The sequence below is a fragment of the Macaca nemestrina genome, chromosome 13 (genome assembly GCF_043159975.1).
Source record: "Macaca nemestrina isolate mMacNem1 chromosome 13, mMacNem.hap1, whole genome shotgun sequence".
In the NCBI taxonomy this organism is placed as follows: Eukaryota; Metazoa; Chordata; class Mammalia; order Primates; family Cercopithecidae; genus Macaca; species Macaca nemestrina.
Window position 1 is genome coordinate 114,737,240 of NC_092137.1, and position 13,881 is coordinate 114,751,120.

Below are 13,881 nucleotides of genomic sequence, written 5' to 3' on the forward strand. Positions count from 1 at the left end.
TTTCTTGATATTTATGATTACTAAACCCCTAATTGAATGTTGTAGAAAATAGCTACAGTTGCTGAGTTTGTGGTTGGTAAGAAGCAGACAACATCAACTAGCTGGATTAAATGACCCATAGTAGGTAATCAATAAATGTGTGTGTGTGTGTGTGTGTGTGTGTGTGTGCACGCGCCTGCCTGTGTGTGTGTCAAGATTCTTCTTCTTCACATTCCCAGTGTAAATGGCTCTTGGGATAATGGAGTCTTTTGTAAGTTGATATTGCCAACGCTGAATGGCTGTTAGCTAAAATTTATATACAACTTTTACCAGGAGAGACATTCTCTACTTCTTTTGGTAAGGAGAAATGAATGTGCAGATAAGGCAAGTACAGGAAAATGTTTCAGTTTAACTCTAGCAGCCAGGAAGATAGCAGTTTTATACAAACTTGATCTGTTCTGATTAATTTTTTTCTGATTTTGAGTTTTTGTCATTCTTGCACATAGCATAGTCACATATTAACAACTTTTATCATATTCAAACTATACCCACACACATACATGCACTCAATTTAAAAGATTGGATGGCATTGCCATATGGATTAGCACTTCAATGCTCCACATCACAATCTTTAAAATAGATAATGGTTTGGAACTCTAGCTGTTTATTTTCTATTTTACTTCTAATCTGGCCCAAGGAATTTGACAGGCTTTAATTTTTTAATGTGGAAGCCCAGTAATGAATTTCGGTGGCCATTATTCAAAACATCTCTTTAAATGTGAAGGTAGTGAGTCTCCTGACTGTCGTCATGAATATGCTTTGATGAACATGAGGAAGCTTTCGTTTTACTTATAGTTTATGGCATCTTTGGCTAAGTTTCAAGCAGAATTTTGCTCTGATGCGCCAATGGCCAGAAAAAGTTGTATTCTTTACTTTTAGAATAAATACGATTTCACACTGAGAACTTTTTTTTTTTTTAAAATTTTATAGTCTGGACTTTAGAGACTGAGGCTACAGCCTATGCTGTCCAATAGGTGGGATCTAGATGTGTGGATAGCAAAATAGTTTTCTTTCCAAAGAATTCTTTAGATAAACTGTAGCTTTGTAGATTCGGTTCTAGCTGTGAACAATAGGCAAGGTAAGATAATTCAGCCAGTGTGAAAAGCTGAATCGGTCCCACTCTTCCCATTAGGCAATACATGAAACCCACCTGGGGATCTTGGGAAAGTCTGTTCAACACTCCCACTATGCTTCGTTTTGTTTTTCTCCTCCCACTGCCAAACCTCTGTGAACTCCAAAGGACATTCAATCTTTCCAGTTTTCCCACCTGTAATGAAATATACAAGTGTAAAAGCCCCATTAAGAATTTCAATACAGTTGCTCTTCCACTCTTACGTTTCAACCTGTTGAGAATCCTGTTCAGCAACCTCGTCAGAGCTCACCCATCACTGAATCACAAATCTGGAAGCAGTTTTAATGCCCTTCCATAGATATGCTATTGGATTTTGTCAAATATAAATGATCAAAAGAAACAAGGCACTAATGCACGTTTGACAATGAATATCCCTTGGGCTCATTTCATGCCCACATCTTAATAAGAGAGCCCTTTGCAGCAATGTGTACGTGGCTGGTCTCAGTCCATCATTTTCTTGGCTGAGTAGCGCTTGAGCACTCTTCCATGGACAGTGACACACAATTATTGGAGTTTAATTCCAACTTCATTGCGTTTTATATTTTTAAGGAAATTTGGGAATCAGAAATACAACCCGAGAGGTCAGGTTTATGTTCATACAGACTTTTAAAAAATGTAAGGTATCCAGAATGGTTTTATAGGAATCATTAACTTTTTAAAAGCCACCAGTTTCCTTCTGTCATTAATGATATGCGTAACAGCTTAATGTAATGCTACTTTTAATTATCACAGCCCTTTCTTTTAAATATCAAATTTCCCTCTCTAAACTGTCCTGCCTTCTCTTTAGAGTCTCATCTGTCACTGTAAATGCCATCACTTTATTCCTCCTTCAGATGCACTGACAGGCCCACTCTTATCCCAAGCTTTATCTCTTTTTCCATCCTTTATTGTACTACAAAGATCCCTTTTTCATAGTTTACAGCTGTATCCGCTTTCCACACGTGGCAAATGATTGCCTCGGTAAAGGTATTTTCTGTTTCAATCTTGCATTTTCCCAAGGGAGAACAAAAGGGACAAGCTTTCTGGAGTTGGTTTCACTGAGAAAATTGTTTAGAATTGCCTCATTCCTCAGCAGATTAACGAATGCATACAATCCCAGCTTAAGTGCTATTGTACTACACAATTTGTCCATTATACTTTGTCCTTTCCATTTAGAAAACCCCTCACCAATTAAAGTAATACAGCCTTCCAATACCTGCTCCCAATTAAATCTGAGCTGTATTACCTGCCCCGATGCAGCTGGTCACAGATTCTTACCACTTACCCGCATTCATTAGGCTTGTTCATTATCAAGGGTTGGTGGCAGGAATTCAAGCCACTGCCTTCCTTTTAGGGCTCACCAAAATTATCAGCTTTCCCCCCAAGGCCCCAATAAGGACAGGATTAAGTATAAGGAGAAGGAATTCATACAGTAGCAACTCTCATTGTTTCTTCTTTCCTCATGTCCTTTCTACCTCAACACATCAAAAGGATACAGTGCAGGTACAAAAGAACACTCGTCTTAATGAAAGTGGGCCCAAAGCGTACCCCCCAGCTTTGTTCTTCTGTCTTAACTGCCCTCCCCCTCCGAGCTCTTTCTGCAAGACCATAGTGAGAACCATAAAGAAAGGCTCTGAAAGTGACCAAGAAGCCCACTTACTGGGAGCTTTGTCATTTAAGAGCAAGGCTTTCCAGCTTCAGGCTGGACATGGATTTTGGGGAAGTATTATTTTTCTATCCAAGGCTTAAGGCATCTCTAAGAAAGGAGGGGGTTGTGGAGGAATGGAAAGTATGGGGAACTGTGATTTAATTACTCCTGGGCATGATTGTGTGAGTGGGTTCTCCCAGATAAATTTTAATCTAAATGCAATGAACAAAAATATACGACCAGCTTTCTTTACTTTCATTTCGAAGTGGGACATACATGCAGTGAATTCTTTGGTGATTCTGGTGTGTCTCTGTCGTGGTTATTGATCAGAAACAAACAAACAAACAAACAAACAAACAAAGTTGGCGGGGGGTGGGGGGGGACATGCCACAGAAGCGAAAAGGTCACAGACTAAAGAGGAGAGGTATAGTTAACGCACTAGAGAGAAAATTCAGGAGAGAAGAAAATACAAGTCAGCTGCCAGGGTTAGCAAATGCAAAATTCAGGTAAAAAGGACTATTGATAAAATTAAAAAGTCATGAATTCCTGAACAAGAAGTGCTCCTTCAGCCCTGAGGAGACCAAGCCTGAGAGCTTACTCAGGCACTGGTGGTTCTCGGGGGAAAGGAGAAGTTCAGTGGAGGCTGAAGTGTCCTTTTATAGGAGAGTACAGAGCAAATTCCACCTATCTTCTCTGGAGAGAAGACACTGAGATCCTGCACCAACGTGTCCCTTTTGAGATATTTGATTATGAAATTAAATTAATATATATCCTCTTCCGAATTCCTGAATCATCACCTATCCTTGAGTCAGTAACATTTTTAAAGGAACTTCAGTGCTCTCGTGCCTCTACTGAGCAGGCACTGTGATGGAGAAATCCGGATCCTGGAGAAACTACCAGCATTCTCAAAGGAGCAGATATATGGTGGGTGGATAATCAGTGAAAATCCATTCTAAGCAACTTTACTATAAGTCTTTATTGTATACATACAAATCTTATCAATGAACAGCACCATATGCATATCTGTGGCTTTTTTTTTCTTAAGGGGGGGAGGTTGTATATTAGTGTTTTCCTCTCAATTAACTTCTAGGCAATTTTCCCAGCTAAATGCATAACATCTTTGGCAAGATGCCAAACAAAACCTTAAGACCCAACACTAAATTCTGCACTTATACAGGCAGCTTAGATTTTCATGCGGTGAACTGGAAGCTTGCCAGCAACTCCCACTGTAAACTCAGCAGTGGGAAAGCTATATATATTTTTTTTTATCAAGAAACTCTACTTTAGATTTCCAAGACCACTTGAAAATTGCACTATTTTAATGTGCCTTTTAGACAAAATAAAAGAAAGATTTAACCTGCTATTAAATTAACCCAATTAGCTATTTATTCCGTGTAACCTTACACTTTGGGTGATGTTAAATCAAATAAACTGGCAGGGAATAAATTTTTTAGTGAATTATGGAAATTACAAGATGCATTCTAGACAATAAGTTCTTATGTCTTTTTCCTTATCCTTTTCACTCTGACAAGATTATCAGAATACTTAGTTTAAAACAAAAATCCCTTTTTTGTATAGGAAATGGAATTACCCAGGATACAATGCAGCTGAAGGGCCTGGGGAGAAGTGGCTGGAAAATTAGAATGTAAAGGAAAGCTCATCAAATAGAAATTTACACAACAGTCATTCCTTGGAAGGCTTGCCATCCATCCCTCAAACTGCTTTTTGGTGTGCTTTTACTAGTACATTCCATTCAACACATGTGTTCTTCCAATAATGTAGTACTTTTCAAAGCACTCACTGCTGTCGGGCTGCTTTGGTCCCCAGTCAAGCTTTGTTGATGTTAAATTTAGAACCAAACTCTAAGAGTTTGAGTTCATGTCCACTGGGATCTACCAGTTGAGGTAAAAAACACTTTCGAGAACTTGTGTAGTGTCCGATAAATTCTTTTAACACTAAAAAGCTTTTGGAAAACAACATTTTGACGATTTAAGAGGCAGTGAACCAGAAACATATGGATTAAGTTTCCTCTGTAATACTCAGGGGCTTAAAAATTAACGGGGAAACGCTTGGCCAAACAAATTTTGCCCAACCAAAAAAATGCACAAACCAGGCCAAGATACTTAGCCAAACCTAAATTACTGATGAGCTCTCTTTCCGTAACATTAGCAATTATTATTATTACGTTTTATTTTTGTTTGATAATTCTGGAGTTTTAAAAACATCTGGAATGGTTTCGGAGAACAGCAGTTCACATCAAAGTGATTTTGCAATTTCAAAAGCAAATCATAAATCATAAACTAACAACATTGTGAATTTGTCTACATAAGTTCAAGAGCCAGGAGAGTTTGGCCAGGGAGTGGCTCACAGTTGTACCCATGGCAGGAGTGCTTGATGTTCAGCAGGTTAGTCCCTTGTAAAGACAGGGAGACTCGGGACGTGGAGGAAGGAAAAGTCAGTACTTGTGTCATGACCTCAGGCACCAGTTTCCACCAGACAGACATGACACAGACAGAAGGCACCACTGGAGAGCTTCCTATAAAAATATGCAGAGAGATGACTCCTTAGGACACCTCAGTAAAACACAAGATATGGATCCCAAAAGAATTGTTAATGTTTTCCTTTTGATTTCCAACAACTTCCAAGAACAGACATAGCAGCTACTTCTGCCTATTGGCCCTCTCTATAAGTTTTAGCAACAGCACAGAACTCTCATCACACTAAATAACAATGCCACCAAAATAGCAGGAGAGAATATAAGGGTGAAATGAACTATCTCAACCATCTTTTCCACTGACTTTTCTTAGGTTTGTCATCTGTTCCCTCAAATCGTTGCTGGAAGAAGGCAGGTATTGTGCTATGTATATGCAGAGCCTGCATTTGAAGAATCAGAAGGAGCCCAGACTAGGAAGCTAAGGGCACAAGATGCAAAATATAAATCAAACAGAAGACAGAAAATGAAAATGATAAAATGAAAGAAGAAACAAAAGAAACAAACCCCCCAAAATGAAAAGAATGAAGGAAAGCAGAAAGAAAGCAGGGAAGACAAGGGAGGAAGGAAGGAAGGGAAGGAAAGAGGAAGGAAGGAAAGAAGGGAAAGAAGGAAAAAGGAAGGAAGGAGGGAAGGTAGACAGACTCTCAGCACACATACAATATTAAGGGAAAGGAGATTATAGCCAATTTGGTGAACACTTGCTATAGATTTTGTTGCATATATAATTTATATTCCTTTGATCCATTTCAGGATTTAATTACCATTTTTTCCAGCAGGTCGATTATGATTGCATATGGTATTATGGTGGCAGAGGTGGTGGTAATTGTGGTAATTGTGGTAATGCGATAGATTGGCATTGAGAAACTGTCTCTAAGACAGAAGTAAGAGTTTGATGTAAACAAACCAACAAAAATCCTTTTTAAAAATTTTAGAAGAGCAATAAAAGTCATTTGGCATTTAAAGACACCGCAGCAGCGGTTAATGGACTATGGAGAACTGATATTTATGAAAAAAATTGTATTCATACTGCCGAAACATCACATAATCCCTGCAAAACTCTGAACAAAGTTATAAAATTAACTGCTCTATATGGTCTGTTTTACGTAAAAGACCATTGTGTCCACAGAATGCAACGGCTACGACAAAATAAACATTCTTACACTATTGAAAGTATGTTAAATTAATTTTTCTGAAACTCCTAGAAAAGTCCAAGATAGGTGATTTTATTAGTGGAGGAAATTCTTAAATATGTATTAATGAGTCAACAGGCAATTGGGAAATAGCTTAACATATCATTTTTTTTTTTCTGTCTTCTAACTAGAAAAATAATTTTTTTCTTCCATAAGGGCAGTCTAGAAGATTGGGCATGATTCATACTGCATCTTATTACACCCCTGAATTTGTGTCTATTTATGAAAAAATTAGCATAATTTGACTTAAAACTTCTATTACTTTGTAAAAGAGTTATTTCACATATTTCTCACCACAAGCAGCAGCAGGCTCTTAGGAAGAAATTTCTGCTGTGAAGGAGTATTCTATGCTTATATTTATACATAACTACATTCTAACTCGTACAATCCAAAATTGCAGGGAGACAGGCTAGAAAAAGAATCCGCATTCACTCAAGATTCTTTGTAAAAAATTTAAAAATATCATTGTATTAAAATATTTAAAAAGGTACTCTGTTTTTACATGCACTTGCTTTGATTTAGAATGCATTTTTGAAAATCCACCTCAAGCTTCTCTGGGCACTGTAGAAGGGCCTGTTTGCCTGCTGACAGACGGGCCGTCCTTAGGAACCCAGTGTGCCAATTTGCACCTAGCACGGCGTGTGCATTAAAGTTACACGTGGCAGAGCTCTGTAGCATACACGTCTTTGTTCGGGATGTGAATTGTTAGAAATCAGGGATTATCTTTATTAGGATAAACGCTGATGCTGTATAAGACCCAAACAAATAAAAACATAAATAAAACCCGGAAGCTTTTCAAGTCTAGACTTAGTGTCAGAATCCCAGGTGGGGAGGCAGTGTCAGAAAGCCTGAATCAGAATTTCTGATAAAGGTAAATGAAAGGTGACAGGTAGTTCCAAAATCCAGTCACAATCAGCAACTAGAGAGGAGGAGTTACCTAAACTTAAATCAGAATCCAAAATCAGGGTCAAGAGGCACAAGAAAGAGTAAGCCAGGAAGTCCACACCGGCCGGGACTTGGGGACAGTAGACAGCTGATCATGGGCCCAGGGTTTCTTGGGGTTTTTAGAGAGAGTGAGTGAAAATGAAGTGAGGGCTCCGGATAAAAGGCAGCCCGGAAACCAGGGGTGGGGGTGGGGTCAGCAGGTTACGGTCCCCTCATCAGTCAGGGTACACACCTGGCAGCCAGGCCTGGCAGACTTCTGCCAAAGACTTTCCATAGTGACAGGGGTAGCAAACTATAGAGATCTAGAGATAGAAATCTATTTATGCAGGTTGTTTATTCAGAAACTAGTCATTATTAAAAGGCTACTAACTACAGGAAAAATATCACTCCCCTGGGGTCAATTTATTTCTGTCCAACACTTATTTCTGAAAAATGAAGATTTCTTTGAACTGGAAAGACAAGATATTGTAAAATAGGCATCATTTCAAGACCTCATTCTTCTGTCTTTGCACCGATCTTTCTGCTCTTTTTATTGATTCATGGATCAGTGTCCAAACATAATTTTACCTTTTTCAACAGAGTTCAAAGCAGGAGAGATGCTGTCTCATCGGTTTTCATAATTTCCATATGATTTACCATCTGGCTCTCCCCTGTCTCTGGGGCTTCGTTTCCCACTATACCTCTCTGCTTACCACATACACCAGCCACACCTGTAACTTCTTCTGAAAGCCACAGCGTACTTCTCTGTTTCTCAACCTGCTCATGCTATTCTCTCAGCCTGGACCATCTTTCTCTCTCTTCATTTATGCAGTCAACATTTACGGAACCCCAGCTATGTGTTTAATCTGTGCTTGGAAGTGCTGAAATGACGCAGTGACCTCTGGAGCTTCCTGTTACTAAAGGCACCAAATTTGTCGACCAAGACTCAGCTCTACCTTCCTATAAAAATATCCACTCTTCTTCCCAGTTTTGAATTTGTCACACCTTTTTATGTGCCACCATGGGATATATATATGTCACTGGAGTTTGTACTGTATATTTTAATTAATTATATTTTACATGTTAATTAATTATCTGTACATGTCCCCAGTAGAAGGATAAGCTATATGCTCATTATGTCTTCTTCAGTACTATCTTGGCACAGAAACAATATTTTATGCATTGAAATTATTAATTTGTTCTTTGGTTAAATGAAAGGTTATGGACTGAGGGAGGGAGGGATGGATGGATGCATGGATGGATGGATGGATGGACTGACTAATTAATGGATGAATGAATGAATGACTATTTGGATACATGGAGTTGAATATTACGCCCTTTTTTTTTGTTCCTTGAATCCATAGTACATTGCCCATGACTGTTTAAGACAATAATTCTGCATTGCCTTCCTGCCTCAACCTGGAATCAATGACTTTTTAATCTCAGCCGTATTTCCCTATCAGTTAACAAATAGGATAATTTTGTTTTGTCATGGAACTACTCACTGTAAACACAGTTGTCTGTGTGCATAATAGTTTTCTGTTACTATACTAAACTTTTATATGGAGTAATGATGTATATTTGTCAATTCAACAATCGAGTATTAGTTTAATATTCAAAAAATGTGTAACTGCCATAAGATGGTCTGCATTGTAGTATGACATATTTTTATGTCTAAAGGAAAAGTACTTCTATGAAAAAAATTAAGCATTTACATTAAGCATTTACATGGAAGAACAGATGATTATTAATTAATATTTGTAATAAAATGTTTCTAATTTACTTTCATTATATAAAATTATTCAATCTGAATTATCAATTTATATATCTTCAACTTTCTTCAAGAGATATTTTCAAAATGAGTACATACTATCTTTATACATTTAAAATTCATACATAGTTGATATTCATATTTTAGTAGATTCTATGTAGAAAATGAAAGTTTGCTCTATCATGTTTTGACAATTTAAAAAATTCATTTCTCTATCCAAAAAATCCTTGATACAGTAGACTGATTCTGGCACAGGTATCGTAATTCAGAAATGTGTAAAAAAATGCTCAGAGAAAGGCATATCTAATATCGCGGTCCTAACACATTTGATATAGATATAGTATCGCCGAGCTCATTATAGCAGACCCTATACTATAATTATATTACACACATTTTAAATTATCATTATAATTTAAGTCTGCAATTTTGTTTGGGGCTTAGATTTTCCATATTTGTTCTCACATGTGAATCATTTAAATTGTTGAAGTAGAATCTGTTTAGCTGTTTTGAATTATATGAATGAAAGAAAAAATACTTTCTCTTCAAAGCAAATTAAGATATTTGGGGACTCAAGTGAGACTGTCTGAATTTATAAGCTTCAAAATTTTGGAGTAAATATGAATTTAAAAATATTTTCTAATTTCCTTTGAACACAACTTAAAATTACAAATAAATTAAATATTTGACATAAATCTGATGAAATTATCAGTTTATTCAGTGATCTTAATTTTACTCTACCAGGAATACTGAAGATAAAATTAACATCAGAAATTATTAGATTTGTTCAGTTACATTATTTTGGTGTATGCAAGTACAAGATGTTTATTTTTAACATTTGGACATGACGTTCAGAGGTACAAATTAAATAATCTCCTATTATTGTTCCATTTATGCATGAAGTATAATTATATAAACATGCAAAAGTCAGAATTTACTAAACATTAATTTACCCTGAGACGATGCAATGTTTGTTCCTGGTCGTTGGGGATTTTAATTGGAGACCTGGATACCATTAGTTCTTTGTCATGCTTTTATATATTTATACTGTGTAAGGAAACTTGGCAAAAATCTCAAATAAACATAGAAAAGACTTAGGCTAAGGTTTCAAGAAATGGAGACTTCTATCATTCTTCCTAAAAAATGACTTAAAATATCAGCTTTCAGATATTCAAAGAAATCACTAAGTCTATGCGTATACTCCCCTTACGTTGTTTTTAATTTCATAATTCGGTAATGCTCACTGTATTGTTGTTTCCCTCAAACGTTTGTCTTTGGAAGCCAGCAGAGGGACATCATGATCCCTTTGAACTTTTACTTTTGACGATATAAGTATTTCAGATTATAATAGAACTCCACATGCTAAATTTTGCTCTCCTGACATTTTTAAAACAACAGCCACGACAGAAGGGCACTCGATGTAAATCCCTGAGGACTCACAGCAGCAGCCGAGTCTTACAGGTTCCCTTGGTCTTCAACACTCTCTCGTCTGACCTAGACCGAGTCTAGCAGAGGTGGTTATAAATAACTCCTCAAACACTGGCCGGAGGCTCCAGGATGAACTGGGGCTGCAGCTGCCGTGCACACTCGGGAGAGGGCAGACAGAAGAAAGCAAGGCTAGAGATGACTACAGACAGAAAAGCTTAACAATTGGCATCCTGTAGTCACAAGTTGAGCTTTTCCTCTGTATTTTTCGAGAAATTTTATTAAAATGTCTAGTAGACAACAGGACCCATTTCTATTTTGCCAGCGCTCTAAACAGCAAGAGGCCCACAGAATGTTCATTACTGGAATAAGGAAGAAAGTGCTGTCTGTGCTGCCAGCACCAGCATTAATGCCCATTCAAAAATCTTTTAACCCAAATGGAAGTGGATTGAGCAGGCACTTCAGGCCAACATTATTTGGAAGGATTTTACACATTGTAAGTCATTCTATATACTAAAACAGAACCTGTGAAACAGTTAACTTGGATTTAAAATAATTCTGAAGGTAGATTAATATTAGCCAAGTTGTACCAAGACTAAGTTCCTCTAACACATATAGTATTGCATGACAACCTCACATAGAAACCAAATTGCCTTTGAAAATTTTAGCTCGCTTACTTTATTTGGACACATATTTTGGTATTATTAAGGGAAAGTGAAGTTGTCTTTTTCCCCTTTATTTCTCAATGCTGCGTTTCAACTATATAACTTTCTAACTCCTCCTGAGACTGCTATTTAAATGAACTTGATGGTGCAATTGTTTATCAAATAAAGAATACTTTAAAATTATTGTTAACTTCTAATTTGCTATACAGTTTTTTTTTTATTGCCATGTACTAGGCTTTAAAATTTATCTCTCAGATTTCCACTTTAAGCATATGTAATGTCAGTTTTATGTTTTTGTCTTGGGACTGTGGTATTTATGGCCAATATCACCAATGTTCCAATTGTTATTTAAGCATTTTAACTGTCTTATGTTTTAATTTTAATTTTATAATCCTTTCTTACTTTCTTATAAGCCATCTTTCCTTTGTGAGCCAGGAGATGAAACACTTTCAATTTGGTTCATTGTTTCAGCCCATTTTCGTGATATTACAAGCATTATTTAGTGTCTGTGTATAAGATGTGATAGCTGCCACTTAGATTTTGTCAATGAAAACTTTTTGCCTGTGTAATGAATGACTAGTTATAACAAAATATTAATTGTAGTCAATAAGGGAGAGTAATCAGCAGATTTAACATGTGGATGTCATTTATGGATTAAAGTCATCCATGATTTAAAACAAAAACCTGTAATCTAATTCTTTTTCCTAGTAATTGGTAAGGCAGAGTTATCTAGTGCAGCACCATCCAATAGAAGTTTCTATGATTATGCAAATATTTATATCTGTCATGTCCAATATGGTAGCCACTAGCCACATGACATTTGTCTTGTGACAAGAGAAACTTCATTTTTAATTTTCTTTAATTGTAATTGCTCTATGGTTATATTTAAATACCAACTGGTCTAGAGCCAGAACATGGGCATTTCAGACTTGATTCCATTTTTTACTGTGGGGTTTGGGATGTTACAGTCCCTGGGCCTCAGTCTTTGTATCCGTGAAATGCAGGTAATAGTGCCCACCTTGTAGGTTGTTATGAAGATTTAACAAGATACCAGATCTTAAACCAGTGTCTTGCATATGTTGAGTAATGAATAAATGTTAGCAATTGCTATCATATACATTTGTATTTTTACAGCAATCAATCTAGCTTAGCTTTTATTTTCTTAGGTTAGCAACCAAAATAAATGAAGTACAATTGTAACCACGTCAACAAATAGGTTTAGATTCAGCTTTTACTTGTAATGTAAGTGTGAAGTTCTGGAACTTTCTCTAACAAATGGGTACAAGGGACAGGCCAGTCAACCTTTTCTTAGGTGGAAATAATAATGCACAGTGATTTTAAGAGATTGTGTAGTCTGCTTTAAAAATACTATTTTTGAATTAAGTTGAATAAGTCTGAATATCTGCCTGTGAAAATAAAGCTATAAAACATTTAAAAATTTGATTTTTATATACTGCATGAAATATGCTGTTTTCACATTAGTTGCATACCCAGTGGTGCTACGGACATTCAAATTAAGAAAGATATAGCATTTATACTAATTTATGTGTTTATACTACTGGAAACTTAAATATTTATATGAACAAATCTATAATTCATATGAAACTTTTCTTCTCCCCATCAATAGGGACAAGCTTTTCTAACTAGCATCTCCCATAGTCAAAATTAAGGTTAAGGTTTTAGCAGATAAAACTCTGGATAGAGGTGTCCTCTGAGATTACACAAGCATGGGGGCAGAAGGAAACTTCACAGAACCATGCAAGTTATTTTCTTTCTTATATTGTCTTATGTTTGAGTGTAATGATGTTAAATTATTTCAAAGTAGAATATGTGAAATAAGAAATCACAGAAAATGAATGCTTCATGGAAAGGCTGATCTGGAGTTGAGACAAGAATATTTTGAAGCATGAAAGCAAGAATCTGTTCTTGGTGTGTTCAAAATGGAACAGGCTTCAGCCTGCTAGGTGTTGCCTCAGTCAGGCTGGTCTATTACAAAATGCTTTGAGAACTCTGTGTTGAAAGTGGGTTGTGTGAATTCACCCCCTTCCAAAAAGGTTTTTTTTATGCTGAATTGAGGCTGTTTGAAAATGAATATCAAAAAGCAATGTCAAGGAAGGCAAATATCAGCTGCTGTCATCAACAAATATTTGCTGAATTCTGAGTATTAGATATGTACAGTGTTACACGGCTTTCAAAGCAGGTGGAAGATGTGACTTTTTTTTCACATGTAAAGCTGATGTTCTTAAACTTGATTAATGAAAGCTTGGGCATCATGTCCAGGCAGCCCTGAAATTATATGCACACCTTGGTGTGTGAATGTTATGTACTTTTATGTGGGAGGTGGACCAAGGGTAGTATAACTTGTGAGAGTATCACAATTTTTTGGTTTGATTCTTAAAGTATTTCATGACTGCCAAAATGTTAACTGTTAATTTCCTTGGATCACATCTAAATGGTAGCTGAGAGAAGCCCAAATGCTAGCCTTCTTTTCTTTGTGATGCTATTATGCTAAATAGTTCTAGATGTGGGGCTTCTTATGCATTTCAGTATGACTGGTGATTACTAATCTGGCTTAAGCCCTGTGTAATCAATGGTAACCTGACTGCATCTGAGTGCC

The 13,881-nt window shown here is 36.6% G+C and overlaps 1 long non-coding RNA gene across 2 annotated transcripts in view; it reads right to left on the bottom strand.

The window, feature by feature from the left end:
• Nucleotides 1-13,881, bottom strand: part of LOC112428079 (uncharacterized) — a 232,657-nt gene that overhangs the window by 47,510 nt on the left and 171,266 nt on the right. For both annotated transcript variants that reach the window (XR_011612083.1, XR_003019955.2), the window contains exon 2: nt 1,190-1,306. This is a non-coding gene — a long non-coding RNA (uncharacterized lncRNA). The remainder of the gene's footprint in view (nt 1-1,189; nt 1,307-13,881) is intronic.